This window comes from Eumetopias jubatus, unplaced genomic scaffold (assembly GCF_037043125.1).
Source record: "Eumetopias jubatus isolate StellerSeaLion01/CBP00866 unplaced genomic scaffold, mEumJub1_p1.0 scaffold_16, whole genome shotgun sequence".
NCBI classification, from domain to species: Eukaryota; Metazoa; Chordata; class Mammalia; order Carnivora; family Otariidae; genus Eumetopias; species Eumetopias jubatus.
The window spans coordinates 64,763,691-64,778,582 of record NW_028274822.1 but is presented as its reverse complement, the minus strand read 5'-3'; the positions used below and the strand labels follow the sequence as shown (position 1 = coordinate 64,778,582).

Sequence of the window (14,892 nt, the reverse complement as noted above, 5' to 3'; positions counted from 1 at the left end):
TATGCCAGGTGTCAGAGACACAACAACAACAATCATGTGACAGATCTCCCAGGCGACCATAAATTAATTATCGAATGCTTACCCTTAAAGTTGGTGAGGAAAGTCCAGGGTCTGCTAGCCTACAGCTGCTAAGACCTAGAAATGTAATTGCTCAAGCTCAGAATGTATGAAATCTTTAATATAAGAAAAAAATCATAAATCAAGCTTATTACTTCACAGGGAGCCCAGGCTGGTTGTACAATTATCTCCTCAGTAGAAAAGTCTTCTTAGAAGTCAAGTTAGTAATGTATTAAAATGTATTATTAATGTATTAAAAGTAATGTATTAAAATGCACACTTAGACAGGATCCAGCCATAAATGCAGTCAAACTCTCAAGCTTCGCCATCCCTCTGCCTGAATACTATTCTGTCCAAATACTCTTTCTTCAAAAACGTTTCATACACTCTTTGCCGCATCTACTGTGGGAATGAAGACCATTCTCAGCAATCAGACTGTCAACATTCCAGAAAATGTTGACATCACTCTGAAGGGACACAGTGTTATTGTGAAGGGCCCCAGGGGAACTTTAATCACACAAATGTAGAACTCAGTCTCCTGGGAAAGAAAGAGGCTCCAACTTGACAAATGGTGGGGTACTAGAACAGAACTGGCTACTGTTTGCACCATCTGTGGTCATGTACAGACCACGATCAAGGGCGTTACACTGGGCTTCTGTTACAAGATGCAGTCTGTGTATGTTCAGTTCCCCATCAATGTTGTTATTCAGGAGAATGGGGTTCTCTTGTTGAAATCCGAAATTTCTTGGCTGAAAACTATGTCTGCAGGGGTTCAGATGAGGCCAGGTGTTGCTTGTTCTGTGTTTCAATCCCAGAAAGGTGAATTTATTCTTGAAGGAAATGACATTGAACTTGTATCAAACTCAGCTGCTTTGATTCCACAAGTCACAACCATTAAAAACAAGGGCATCAGAAAATTTGGGGATGGTATCTATGTTTCTGAAAAAGGAATAGTTCAACAGGCTGATGAAGAAGATCTAAGCTGTCCAGATACAGCTGCAGATACAGCAAGATGCCAGATAATTTTTCAGACTTACTTGTGATATTCTAAAGGTGCAATAAAATAAAAGCTGTACTGATCTGGGGCTTTTTCTTAAACCAATTATCCTTTCGAATTATTTGGCAATTAAACCATTCAGAAGTAAATCAAAGTGTGCTAAGAACAGTGACAAGGAATAGAACAGTTTTTTCTAGTAAAACATCATGGGAGGGAAAAAAAAAATGTTTCACACACTTGAATACCATAGTTCATCGGGGTCGCTCGTTGGCCTCAGAGCTAGCTGTCCATACTGTTCATAGACATGTTTGCCATCACTGTGCTTTTGTTTGGTTTTGGGTTCTTGTTTGTATTTTTTCCATTTTTTTATTATGGTAAAATAGACATAGCATGAAATTTACCATTTTACCCATTTTTGAGTGTCCAGTTCAGTGGCATTAAGCACATTCACATTGTTGTGCAACCATCACCACCATCCGCCTCCAGAACTCTGTCATCTGACCAAACTGAGACTCTGTTCCCATTAAACGCTAACTCCCCATGCCCCTCTCCAGCCCCTGGCAACCACCGTTCTATGAATTTCACTGCTCCAGTTACCTCTCATAAGTAGTAGAATCATACAGTATTTGCCCTTTTGTGATTGGCTTCTTTCACTTAGTATAATGTCCTCAATTTCATCTCCTTTTGTAGCATGTTATCAGAAACTCCTTCCCTGTTAAGGCTGATCGTAGGTACATGTTGCTTATTATAGGGCCACATGTTGGTTCTTCATTCATCCGTTGATGGACACTTGGGTTGCTTCCGTCTCTTGGCTGTTGTGAATAATGATGCTATGAACATGGGTGTGCAAATATCTCTTTGAGACTCTGCTTTCAATTCTTTGGGGTTTATACCAAGAAGTATGATTGCTGGCTCCTAGGGTAGCTCTATTTTTAATTTTTGAGGAAGCTGCATATTGTTTCCCACAGCAGCTGCACCATTTTACATTCCCCCCAACAGTGCACCAGGGTTGCAGTTTCTCCAAACCCTCGCCAACACTTGCTATTTCTGTTTTTGTCATATTTTTTTTGGTAGCCATCCTAATGGGTGTGGGGTGGATTTGCTTTGTTTTGTTTTGTTTTTAAATAAGGCATAATTTTCATCCAATGAAATGCACAGATCTTGTTTCCCATTAGAGGAGCTTGAGCAGGTGAACACCCTCGTGAAATCCACATCCCATCAAGAGACAGAACATTTCCAGCACTCCAGAAAATTCCCTCTCCATCTTTCCTGTTAGCCCCTCCCACCCCGCCAACCAAGAGCTGTTGCCATTGAAGGGTTGTGCCCCTCCTCGAACTTGCACTTGATGTAGCTGGACTCACACAGTGGGGACTGTGGCAGGTTTTGACCCAAGCATGCCTCACTGTGCCTGGTAGGGTCAGGGCGGCTCTCCCCGCTGGGGGAGAAGATGCCATTGTGCTGTCAGGAGCCAGGAGAGGGTCTTTGTTTGCAGCACACAGTTTCCTTCGGCACAGGGCTGTGTCCCAGCTCCCGGCCTCTCCCGGAGCAGAGCTGTGTTTGCTTTCGGAGGACCCAGCACAGGATGCACCATCCTCTGCTGGATGATAGGAGAGTGATGTCAGCCCAGGTGCTTCCCGGCAGGGCTGGGGGGACGGTTCGTGAAGACAGGGCTGGGATACTGAGCCCACAGCATGTCAGAGATGCTTACAATAGCTTTTCCCTGAATATGTTCAACTTTGAAAACAGTGCAGTTTTTATGAGCAGTAGGTTCCTGAAAAGCTGCTATCCCGCGAGTCCAGGCTGCTGCCTGGGAGTGAGCTGGGTCTCGCCCTCACCATGGATTTCCTGAGTGACAGTGGACAAGTCTTTTGCTCTTTTGGAACTTTGCTTTTTCATTGATTTTTCAGCAAATGATTATTTCTGGCAGGCATTTGTGACACAGAACTGAGATGGACAGATAGTGGAGGTGAGAGGTGTGAACAGATGATAGCACATTACTTAAATATAGGCATAAGTGTGGTGACGAGGCCGCATTCAGATCGCAGGTAGTCAGGGAAAGGTCCCTGGGAGGAAGTCACACCTGAAGGACGGAGGCGTCGGAGTCTCGGGGGCTCAGGATGCAGCCATCTCCGGGGTGATGCGTGAGGAAGGGCTGGGCAGGCAGGCCTCTCTGCACAGCCACCAGCCAGCTCAGGGACAGCACTGGGACAGCAAGCGGGGGGGGGTGTCAGCCACAGGCGAGGGTCAGTAAATGGAAGTGAGCTAAAGCACATGAAAATGGGTGGGATGCAAAAAACATTGGATTTTCAGAGTTCTGCTTTAAATCTTGGGCATCTCCCCCCCCTTTCCTCTGTCTAATCGTGGTAAAATATACACAACATGAAATCTATCCTCAAAACCATTTTGAAGTGTAAAATTCAGTAGTGCTAAGTATATTTGCACTGTTGTGCAACCAGTCTCTGGAACCCTTTTCTTCTTGCATGAATGTTAGACACCTTTTAAAAAAATAAAATAAAATGGAATAAAATAAACAGAGCAATGCTCTCTTCCAAAATCAGCTGCCAGAAGCCAGCGTTTACTCTCTTCGCTCATTGCCTCTCCCCAGCCCCTCCCCGCCCCTCCCATGTGGCCCTGGGGCTTCCGTGGGGCCAGGGGCACAGCCCAGCAACTGCTGACCAGGTAGGTGTGTTCAGGAGGTGTTCCCAGTTACCTGCGTGCTTCTGAGTGCATCACTGGCGGCCCCGGAACTGTTATAAAGCTGGGGTGACATGGGAGGGACACAGGAGGGACATGGACCTGCACAGATCCAGTGGGCGCCAGCACTTTGGCAAAGCTCAGGGTACAGCGGGGGGCCCTCCACACCCTGCGGCTGGCAGAGTCTCCCACTTCTGGCCCTTAACCCATCTTTAATTCCACACTCTGTGTCCTAGGGGGCCAAATGGTCGGTTTAGGAGGGGTAAGCTGGAAGATTTGAGGCCTGTGTTTATGGGTGATTTCGACACTTTCGTTTTGTGGTTTTTTCACTCATCATCAAACAAGAGGGAAAAAGGCAGTGAACCGGTGACTTCAGTTTGTTTTGATATTTAATAGTAAAACCCTTTCTTTATGTGAAATCTTTCTTGGCAATGGTGTCATAGGAGAAACCAACCAATGGTCTCTGGTTGATGGGACCCGGGTGCTTCCCCATGCTGGGGCGCCCCGCCCCCTAAGGCCCCTCTTCTGATCCATGCAGCCCAGCGTCAACCCCCTTCTGAACTGCACAGGTGCTTCTCGGAGTGGGGGGCAGCTTGTGGTCCCCACCGTGCTGATGTCGAGTGCCCTGTGAGGTGAGCTCACACACATGAGTCCAGATGGGAACCATACAGGCTGGGGGTGACACCGCTTAACGTTTGAAGGTAGGATGTGCTTGCCCGGCAGATGGAGAAGGTTAGGCATTATCCTACATGTAGGGGGAGAAAGACTTTCAGGTTAAGATGGTGGAGGAAAGTACAGTTGACCCTTGAATAGCACAGGTTTGAATGGCACGGGTCCACTTAATTTTTTCAGTAAATAGGTTGGAAAAAATTTTGGAGGTTTTCGATAATATGAAAAAAACTTACAAATCGCATAACCTAGGAATACTGGAAGAATTCAGAAAAGTTAGGTATATAACACATATAGCACAAAATATGTGCTAATTGACTGTTTATGTTATCGGTTTCCGGTCAGCAGTCAGCCATTAGTAGTTAAGTTCTGGGGGAGTCAAGAGATATATGTGGATTTTCAACTGTGGGGGGGTGGCGCCCCTAGCCCCCTTATTGTTCAAGGGTCAACTGTATAGAATCTCTTTCCTAATATCTAATAAAATGAATAAAAACTAGTAAAATAAACTTTCCAAAAATTCAGCAGCAGCAACAAACAGAATCATACCGTAGGTCTCAAACTTCAGAAACAGGAGCCAGGTAGAGGTGGGGAAGATGCCGACACACGAGGGCGTGAGGCTAGGCTCCCAGCCCCCCGGCCCTACCCCAGAAGATGCAGCAGGAGTGGCTTCCACCTGTGTGCCAGGTGCTGCGCCAGGTGCTGGCTGGAATACCTCGAGTCCTCAGGGTCTGAGAGTTGCTGGAGGGGAGGTGGGGGGATGGGTTAAACAGGTGATGGGGATTAAGGAGAGCACTTGTGTTGAGCACCGAGCGTTGTATGTAAGTGAGGAATCACTAAATTCTACACCTGAAACGAATATTGCACTGTATATTAACTAGCTGGAATTTAAAGAAAAACTTGGAGAAAAAAATAAATGAAACAAAAATAAAGAAAGACTTGCCATGATGCAGAGCATGGACGTCCTCCATCCTGCCGGATGCCACCAAAGCTGTTCCAGGTCACCTCCCACAGGCAGGTGTGAGAACTACCTTTTCCCTGTATTTATTGGCCATTCTGTTTCCAGATGATGAATTGCTACTTCATACTCCCTTCTTTTCCTGTTGGGTTATTGGTCTTTTTCTGACTCATTTGTAAGTGTCCTTTGACTCTGCCAGATCCTAATGCGTTGTAGGCTCTGCCCTCTGCAAATATTTTCTCCCCATCTACGGATTGTCTTATTACTTTGTAGTGTCTTTCAATTTGGGGAGATTTGAATTTGCGTACAGACCACTTTATTAGCCTTCTTTGTACTTTTAGTGGTTTAACTCAGAAGTTCTACTCCACGGGCCCCTGGGTGCACAGTCAGTTAATGACCAATGACTCTTGATTTGGGCTCAGGTCATGATCTCAGGGTCTTGAGATCGAGCCCCGCAGAGTCTGCTAAAGTTCCTCTCTCCCTCTCCCTCTGTTCCTCCCCGTCCTCTCTCTTTCTCAAATAAATAAATAAATAAATCTAAAAAAAAAAAGTTCTACTCCATACCTAAAATCATAAAGATTGCCTTCTGGATTTCATTCTGTGGGGTGTAAGGTTTTATCTTTAGGTGTTTGGGGTAAGATGTGAGGTGGAGATTCAGTTCTATTTTTTTCTTCATGTGGTTAACCCACTGCCCCAGAACAGGGGCAATGCCTCATGGCCATCCGTCACATTTCCACGTTTCCCCAGGTCTGGTCTTAGACTCTTCTCAGCTCTTCTTTCCTAAGCCAGGAAAGTCTTCAGTTAGTTCAGCTTTCCGATTCATCTTTATATCCAGAGGTGGGGACCCCCCCCGACTTCAGAACAGGCCAGGTTCTTCTGGGCAATTTTCTCTCTTACCATACATTTTGGAATCAGCCTGTGAAGTTCCAGTGAAAATCTCATCAGGGTTTGTTTTTTTTTAAGATTTTATTTATTTATTTGACAGAGAGAGAGCACGCACAAGCAGGGAAAGTGGCAGGCAGAGGGAGAGGGAGAAGCAGCCTCCCCGCTAAGCAGGGAGCCCAATATGGGACTTGATCCCAGGACCCTGGGACCATGACCCAAGCCGAAGGCAGACGCTTAACCAACTGAGCCACCCCAAGCACCCAAGGGTTTTGATGACAGTTGCTTCGAAATTGGGAGTAATTTGTGCAGAACAAACATGATTATAATATTGAGTCTTGCTATTTTTTTAATATTACTAGGGTCTTTATGTTTCCAGTGAAGTTTTATTATTTTTAATTTATTTTATTTTTTTAAAAGATTTTATTCATTTATTTGAGAGAGAGAGCACAAGTGGGGTTAGGGGCAGAGGGAGAGGGAGACGCAGGTTCCCCACTGAGCAGGGAGCCTGATGCAGGGCTCGATCCCAGGACCCTGTGATCATGACCTGAGCCGAAGGCATGTGCTTAACAGAACTGAGCCACCCAGGCACCCAAAATTTTATTATTATTTTTTAAAGATTTTATTTATTTATTTTTGACAGAGAGCACAAGTAGGCGGAGCGGCAGGCAATGGGAGAGGGAGAAGCAGGCTCCCGGCTGAGCAGGGAGCCCAATGTGGGGCTCGATCCCAGGACCCCCACACAAGTCCACCTGCTTGTCCCTTTCTGACACTCACACCCTCTCGCTGACGTTTGACATGACCTAGGATCCTCACCACCATGTTGAAAAGTAGGGGCTGATGGCAGGCAAGATACAGCAGAAATTTTAAAGTAATAAAAGGATGCGATGCCCAACTATATGCTAATAGATTTTTTAAAAGACTTTTATTTATTTATTTTAGAGAGAGAGGGGCAGAGGGAGAGGGAGAGAGTCTCAAGCAGACTCTGTGCCGAGCTCGGAGCTCCTTTCCTGTATCTTTTACAATTATTTTCATGATACCTTTCCCCTTTTATAAGGGAAAATAATGTAGGGTAGCAGGGGAAAAAAAAAAGACACATCTCTGGTTACAGCCTGAGCCAATTTCTCCACAGCCAGGTTGCCAGCCTCGTGGCCACAGAATGGACAACGGGAAGGCGTCCAAGGTCTAAATTCTAAACAATTGTGTCCCTCTTTCTGTCTCTTTGCATTCTGGTCTAAGTTGGACAACATCATTTAACAAGACAAGGAGGGGGTGTGTGTTCAGCCTAGAAAGTTAGCACTTGCAGCTTACCTAGGTGTTTGCTCAAGCAAAATTTCTTTTTCTTATTTTTTTTGAAACGCAATTTCTTATTGCTGTTGCCTTCTTTTCTCTTCCCTGCTTTCTGTGCTGAGATGGGCAGAGGGTGCAAACAACACATCTCCTCCCTCCCCTGCCCCAGGACCATCCTTCCATTTGTCACAGGCAGTGTTAGCAGTATCTTGATGGAAAGCTCGCCGGAGCCACATCCTGGATGACTGACCCACAGCGGTTGGGGAGGACGTGGGTGGGGGAGGTAATGTGTTGGGCATGGGGCACTCCTTGGGTTTGAGTTAGCAGCGATCCCTGGTCACACCATGAGCTGCCATTGAAAGGGAGTCTCTCCCAAACCATCAGATGGCCACCTCATTCACAGCGGTCTTTGGGATGAAAACTTTTGTTGACTTTTTCTGCATTCCTGGAGGAATGTGATATCATTTGGGAGAAGTTGGTATTGTCATTTTACCTGAAAGTAGGAAGGAGCTGCGTTGCTATTCCAGACATTGCTCAGATACCAGGGAGGCATCAGAATGGGTTGGGGCATGATCACCACGGTTTGATTGCGTGTGTGTGTGTGTGTGTGTGTGTGTGTGTGGTAAAAAACAAAGTAATAACATTTGTCATCTTAATCATTTTAAGTGTAGAGTTCAGTAGTGTTAAGTATACTTACATTGTTGTGCAACAGAGCTTCAGGACTTTTTCATCTTGTAGAACTGAGACTCTATCCCCATAAAATAATAACTCCCCAATCCCCCTCCCACAGTCCCTGGCAACATTTCTGTCTCCATGAGTTTGACTCTAGGAACCTCACATAAATGGAATCATACAGTATGCGTCCTTTTATGCCTGGCTTATTTCACTGAGCCTGATCTTTATATTCAGGGTCATCCATGCTGGAATATGTGCCAGAATTTTCTGCCTTTTTAAGGCTGAGTAATGTTCCATTGTGTGGATTCACTTCAGTTTTCTCATCCATTCCTCTATCTATGGATGCTTGGACTGTTTCCAGTTCTTGGCTATTGTGGAGAAATGCAGCTATGAATGTGAGTGTACAGATATCGCAAAGAATGTGCTTTCAATTCTTCTGGGGATATAATGAGAAGTAGGATCGCTGGACCATATGATGGCTCTAGTTCTGTTTTCTATAGCAGCTACACTGCTGTACATTCCCACCAGCAATGCACAAAAGTCCCAATTTCTCCATATTTTTGCCAACCCTTGTTATTTTCTGGTTTTTCATAGTAGCCATCCTAATGGGTATTGTAATGTCTCCTTGTGGTTTTGATTTGTACTTCTCTGATGGTTAGTGATGTTGAGCATCTCTTCATATGTTTGTTGGCCATTTGCATATCATCTTTAGAGAAATGTCTATTCAAGTCCTTTACCTATTTTTTAGCTGGGCTATTTGATTTTTTTGTTGTTGAGTTGTAGGAGTTCTTAACATAGTCTGGTATTAACTCTTTATTAGATGTTTGTAAATATTTTCTCTTATTCCTTTACACGTGTTGAATGTGTCCTTTGATGAACAAAAGTTTTGAAGTTTGATGTGGTCCTGCATGCCTTGGTTTTTGTTAACTATATGCCTGTGTGGACCAAAAACTCTAGGGGTTCTCTTATTTCTGGTGATGCATTGTCAAGCCGGGGTAGTCTCTGATCACATTTGATCGACTTGTCTTGATTTCCTTCCAGTCTGAAGCTCTTAGACTTGGAAATCATGAAAGTTCTTCATGGCAAAATCAGTGCTGTTCCTGAGATTTGCCAAAGCAGATACCCTCACCCGAAGGAGGTTGGGGTTGGCAGCCAGTCCTACATGTCTTTCTTTGGGATCCATGGGGGCAGTGCAGAGAGAGTCAGATCCTAGTGTCAGTTCCAGAAAGAGCAAAGCCCCTTTGAATGAGGAAGCATTATTGGTTTGCTGAAAATAAAAAGTAAAGACAAAAAGTTTTGACTGGTATGAGAGAACATCTCCAGAGGTTGCCAACCATCTCTGTTCAGTTTTCAAAGGGCACTTGGAGCTCCTGCTCTGTTCTGGGTCCTGGGCTGGGAGCTCTGAGCAGCAGGGGTCGGGGAGAGCACGTTGCTGTCTTTGTGTGTTACAGCAGGCCATCCCCCTCCCCTGCCGCACGTGGGGCTGGCCTCATGCCTCTGGCCACCTCCTCTGTCTCTTCAAAAATACCACAAGCATAAAACCATACACAGCCCATGTCCAGCTCATTTGGCTGGTGTTAGAGGGCCTCTGTGGGGGCTTGGAGGCAGACCTCCCTCCCCCATGCTCCTCATCTGTCCAGCCAAGCCTGGCCACGCCAAATAAGCCTTAGTGGAAACAGCAGCAGGGAACTGGGTGTTATCTATTCCTTTTTTCCTTTCCATTCCCTTCTACGACAGCCAAAAGATGGCCAAGTTTTTCGGTGTCCCCTTGCTATGGGTTGAATTGTGCCCCCCTCCCCCAAACCCATGTGTTGACATAATTCTCAGTACCTCATAACGTGACTGTATTTGGACACAGGGTCTTCAAAGATGTGGTTAAGTTAAAATGAGGTCATATGGGTGGGCCCTAATCCAATCTGACCGGGGTCCTCATAAGAAGAGATCAGGACACAGACACACAGGGGAAAGATCATTGTGAGGGGACACGAGAGAGCGACGGCCATCACAAGCCAGGGAGAGAGGCCTCCAGAGAAACCAGCCTGCCGCCATCTTGATCTGGGACTTCCAGCCTCCAGTCGTGAGACAGATTTCGTTTCTGTTGTTCAAGCCCCGCCAGCCTCTGGTACTTGGTCCCGGCAGCCCCCGCAAGCTGGTACACCCACACATGACCCCTGCTTTCTCCCAATATAATCGCATGAGTCACTTACGACCTCCAACAGTCATAGGCCACTGTCAGCCTGACTGTGAAATTCTCCCAAGACTCGCTTGTAATATTGGCAAGTGGCTGTGAGCCGTGAGCCCAGCATCCTGTCGTGAATGGGTACATTCCTTATTGAAATGCCACTTTCGGCCCTCCGTTTCCCGGCGCTCTTGGCAATGGCCCAACTTCATGTTCCAAATAGGAAAAGGCGGGTTGATTTAAAGACTTAAGATGTTGTTAGGCGTTACCTTGATTTATGTAAAAATAATATTAACCAGTTGAATAACAATAGCTCACCATTCACCTGCGGCCTGTGCGGCTAATAAAACGGGCCCATTAATCTCTATTGTGATGACATCAATTTGTACCAGGCAGTTTCTTCCAGGTCAAGAAATGTGTTATGTTGTTCCAAATGTATGTTCGTTCGCTTGCTACTGGGTTGTGTTAAGTGGTTCCAAAAAATGAGCGTGTATATTTTCTCTGGGGAAACTCTTGTATATTATTTCAGCTGAAAACATCTCTCACGCACAATTACTAATCAGGAGTAAAAATCAGCATTTGTCCTGCTGGCCCAGCTGGTCCCTCCGCTGCTGGGCCGGGCCGGGCGCTCCGGGTCCCATTCTTGCAGGCTGGGCCCCAGGAGCTCACTCCTGCAATGCCTCAGAAGGAAGCGCGGCTTGGGGCCGTTCCTGTTTTGTCTTGCTGGAATTCAAAGATATGTTCTAAGTCTTTTCCCCCCACTTGAGTTGAGAGGGCCTGGGACACAGGCTCACAAGTTGTACCACATAGAACTCTTGAGGAAACCTGCTCAAAAGAATGACTTCATGCGAGGAGAACTAATATTTGCGGTTTCTTCTTGTTTTCCTCATTTCCCAGGGGAAGGCTAATCTGTAGAAACACAGAACCTCTGGAGGCCAATAAAATGGAGCCTTTAAGAGAAGTGGGATTGTTTCATTGTTGCCGCCGTGAACTAGAGTTTGTTTTTATTGCTTTTCTTTTTTCCCTTCAGGAAAGCGCTGGATTAGGAGCCCTGATAGATTTTTCTTGCACCCCCTGGTTCTGGCTTTCCCCCCATTGTTCCAGCTGCCTTTTTATCACCGAGATCTGTGTCAAGTTCAATGCCGTTCTTGTTTCATGTACTTGTTCCTGCCGCTGGGCTGCCTGCCCGCCTCTGCCCAGGGTCCCCGAGGGTGATGGTGTGTGGCCCCGTCACCACCCTTTCATGTTGCAAATGGCCTTCAGTGGCCCTGGAACCAGCTCGGGGGGCCGGCAGGATGGCAGCGTCTCTGGGAACCTCCACTCGGCATTTCCCAGCCCCTCAGCAGGCGGGCAGGTGGGCGGGCACCCGCCATGGATCAAAAGCCTGTCTTTGCACTTGTGGGTGCCTCGGTGGTGGGGTTCCGCGAGGTCTGGCCTGCTGTGTGTGAGCACCTGGGCTGCCCCGTGCGTCTGGTCATGAGAAGGCATTTATCGTACAGAAACATGCAACCAGAGGCAGAAATCATATAGCATTGTGGGCTTGGGGCACTGCCCTTGAATGTCAGGACGGAGGTACGGGACCAAGAGTATCATCCATAGAGCTGAAATGCTTTCATGTGCAAGAGGGCAGTTAAATATGTGGGAATTGGGTGAAGTTCAACAGTGGGGAAGTTTAGGCAAGGAAAGGGGACCCCTAACCCCTTTTTGCCACGTAGCTCCCAGATGGAGACGTCCAGCTGACTCGAGGGAGCAGGGACCAATCCCTGAGTCCTTCACCCTGGTGTTTATTTGCAGGGCTAGTGGAGGGGGCCTCCTGTCCTGCTCACGGAGGCCTTGGGAGATTTGATTCTGAATTGGGGGATAGTGACATCAGAAACAGATGCCTAGATGAATAATTTGGGGGGTTCTCAGCATTTCAATCCCTCTGTAACCGCCTAGAAATAGGTCATCCAGGAGTGCCCAGGCCCTCCACTGACAAGGAGCCCAGAAAGCCCCCGCTCCCGCGTCTGCCTGACCCCCTCAGTCTGACCCTTGTGTGTGCCTCTGACCCCGCAGACCTCCTGAGATAGCTCTTGGCAGCCCCACCCACCATCTGTCCCAGGGTCAACTCTCACATGCTCTCCAAACTGTGTGGAAAGTTAAATTCATCTAGAAGGAGCATTTATCACATGAAAATGTTTGTGGTGGTCACGGTTGTCAGCAATGCTCAGCTTTTGTTGAAATGGGATTGTCTTTTAATCTGGGGAGAAGAAAGATGTCACATCCTCCCCAGCTAGCTGGTGAACTGGGGCACAGACCCGCTGCGGCGTCCACTCTGTCACTTGGGGCTCCTGGGAGTTCGGGGGTCCGGGAGGGCCATGCTCGGGGGGAATGAGGCCACGGCGCTCCAGGAACCCAACCTTGTTTGGGACTGACTTATCCAAACCTTTAACCTGCAAATAGCGTGAACCGCTGCTCCCAGGGGTACAGCCCTCCTGTGAGCCACCAGTTGCAACACTTCATGCACTATCAGTGTATCATATACACGTATTTGTGTTAAAGACACTGTATTGAATATATTGTTAACTTTTTAACATCAAACTCACAGCCAACAGGGCTAACTTAGGCTTGAATGAGGCTTATCTAACACGTATTTTCTCCGTAAGGCTCATCCCAGCCTTCTCGTGCCTAGAACAGCAGATACCACCTCACCTGTAAAGTAGAGACAGCAGGTTGACTGCCTGAGACCAAACAAGATGGCAGTGTGTAGGGGCAGCTGCAGGTACCCACGGAGCTGCCTAGGCCAACCCCCAGAGCCACACAGGTGGGTGCCAGCAAGCTCCCAGCACAAAAGGACTCCCAGGTATGTGAGGGGGGCCCCAGGTGGCATTCATGAGGCCCTGGCACACCCCTGGGGCACACAGCCTCCTGCACCCTCATCTAACATCTGAGAGCCTGAATGTCACACCCACTGGCCGGGGCTTGGCAGAAGCACCTCCCAACAAGGGCATGGCTGTTTTCCTGTTTTCTCCAGGCCAGGTGACACTGGGGTGCAGCGGAGCAGGGTCCAAAAGGGATGGCTTTGGTCTGGCAGCCACTTCTATTTTGCTTCTAAAGATACAGTGCATGTAGGGGCTTGTGGCCTCGGAGCCCCTACTGGGGTGGGAGCACCCTGGTGTCTGGCCGTGACCCTCTGGGGCTGGCCAGGAGAACCGGCCAAAGAAGGGGCCACATCTCTTCCCTGCTCACCTGTTTCTTTACCCCTGCTTTCCCCCCTGCAGCTGGGCAAGGGCTGAGAGTCCCAGACTCCCTGTGCAGCCACTGGGGGTCCTGAGCAACCAGCGGAGGTTCCCTGGGCTGAGGGGCACCGCCTGCTCCCGTGCCTGGCAAATTACCCTTGCAGACAAACTCCATACAGAGGAGTCATCACACCTGCTCCCGTTCCTGCCACCTCTCCCTGGCCCCCTGGTCTAAGTGAGGAGTCTAGGAAGAGGGGGCTCTCCAACCGGGAACACCGTCCCACCTGGCAGGCAGGAGCCCCCTCCCTGGGGTTTGCCATCCTACCGAATGTCACTACAAGGGTGAGCACACAGCTGACCTCCCAACCCGGGCTCTTGGGAGTCTCATTCCTTTTCCAGCCTCCTGGTTCCCTGCAAATGCTATAGGACAAAGCAGTTCTTAACCTCTGGGGGTAGGGGGCGGGGCATGAACCCCTTAAGTAGCTTGGTGAGCCCTGTAGAACCCCTAAAAGTGGTCATCAGTTGCCCACATTCATAGATAGAAGAACTGCTAGGTCTTAGTTCGAGGTTAGTGAAAATAAAGACACATCTGTGGATACCCTGAATGCTATCCAGACTTTGCCTCCACTCAGGGGTGGGACACGGATGATGTGCTCTGGGCTGGGGTTTCACACTTGGTCAGGGCTAGAGCCCATGTCAGCTGCAGAGTCTTTGATGGGGTAGGGGGCAGAGCAGGTGCCAGGCTGAGAGGGGCAGGGGGCGGGCGAGCCTAACTTGCAGAAGGAAGGCATGTGCACACCATGGAAGCATGGAGGGCACCCTAGATGGGCTCCAGACAAGTCTTCACCCCTCATCTGTGGAAGGTTCTGGACTGGAGGTGAGAAGACTCTTGTGCGGTGGGTATGGTGTGCATAAATCTTGGGACCTCTGCTTCTGGTCATCTGCCTTCCCCAGGCCTGTAGAGCATCTTTCCAAGCTGGGACAACGTCAGCCCCTCGGTCTCCTGGTCCCTTCCTGATGCAGCACCGTCTTAAGAGGGGTACTTTCTGTGTACTGTTGTCTTCTACGGTAAAACAATACGTAACATAAAACTTATCATTTTAACCATTTTTAAGTGTACAATTCAGTGGTGGTAAGTACATTCACACTGAGCATCCATCTCCAGAGCTCTTTCATCTTGCAAAACTGAAACTCTGTCCCATGAAGTACTCACTCTCCATCCTCCCATTGGAGGAGCATCACACCCACCACCCGAGAGACACTGGCAGCCACCCTC

At 48.0% G+C, this 14,892-nt stretch overlaps 1 pseudogene; it reads left to right on the top strand.

Annotated features, from left to right (window-relative positions):
* The first annotated feature begins 467 nt into the window (after positions 1-467).
* Positions 468-1,100, top strand: LOC114201876 (large ribosomal subunit protein uL6 pseudogene; annotated as a pseudogene).
* The last annotated feature ends 13,792 nt before the right edge of the window (positions 1,101-14,892 follow it).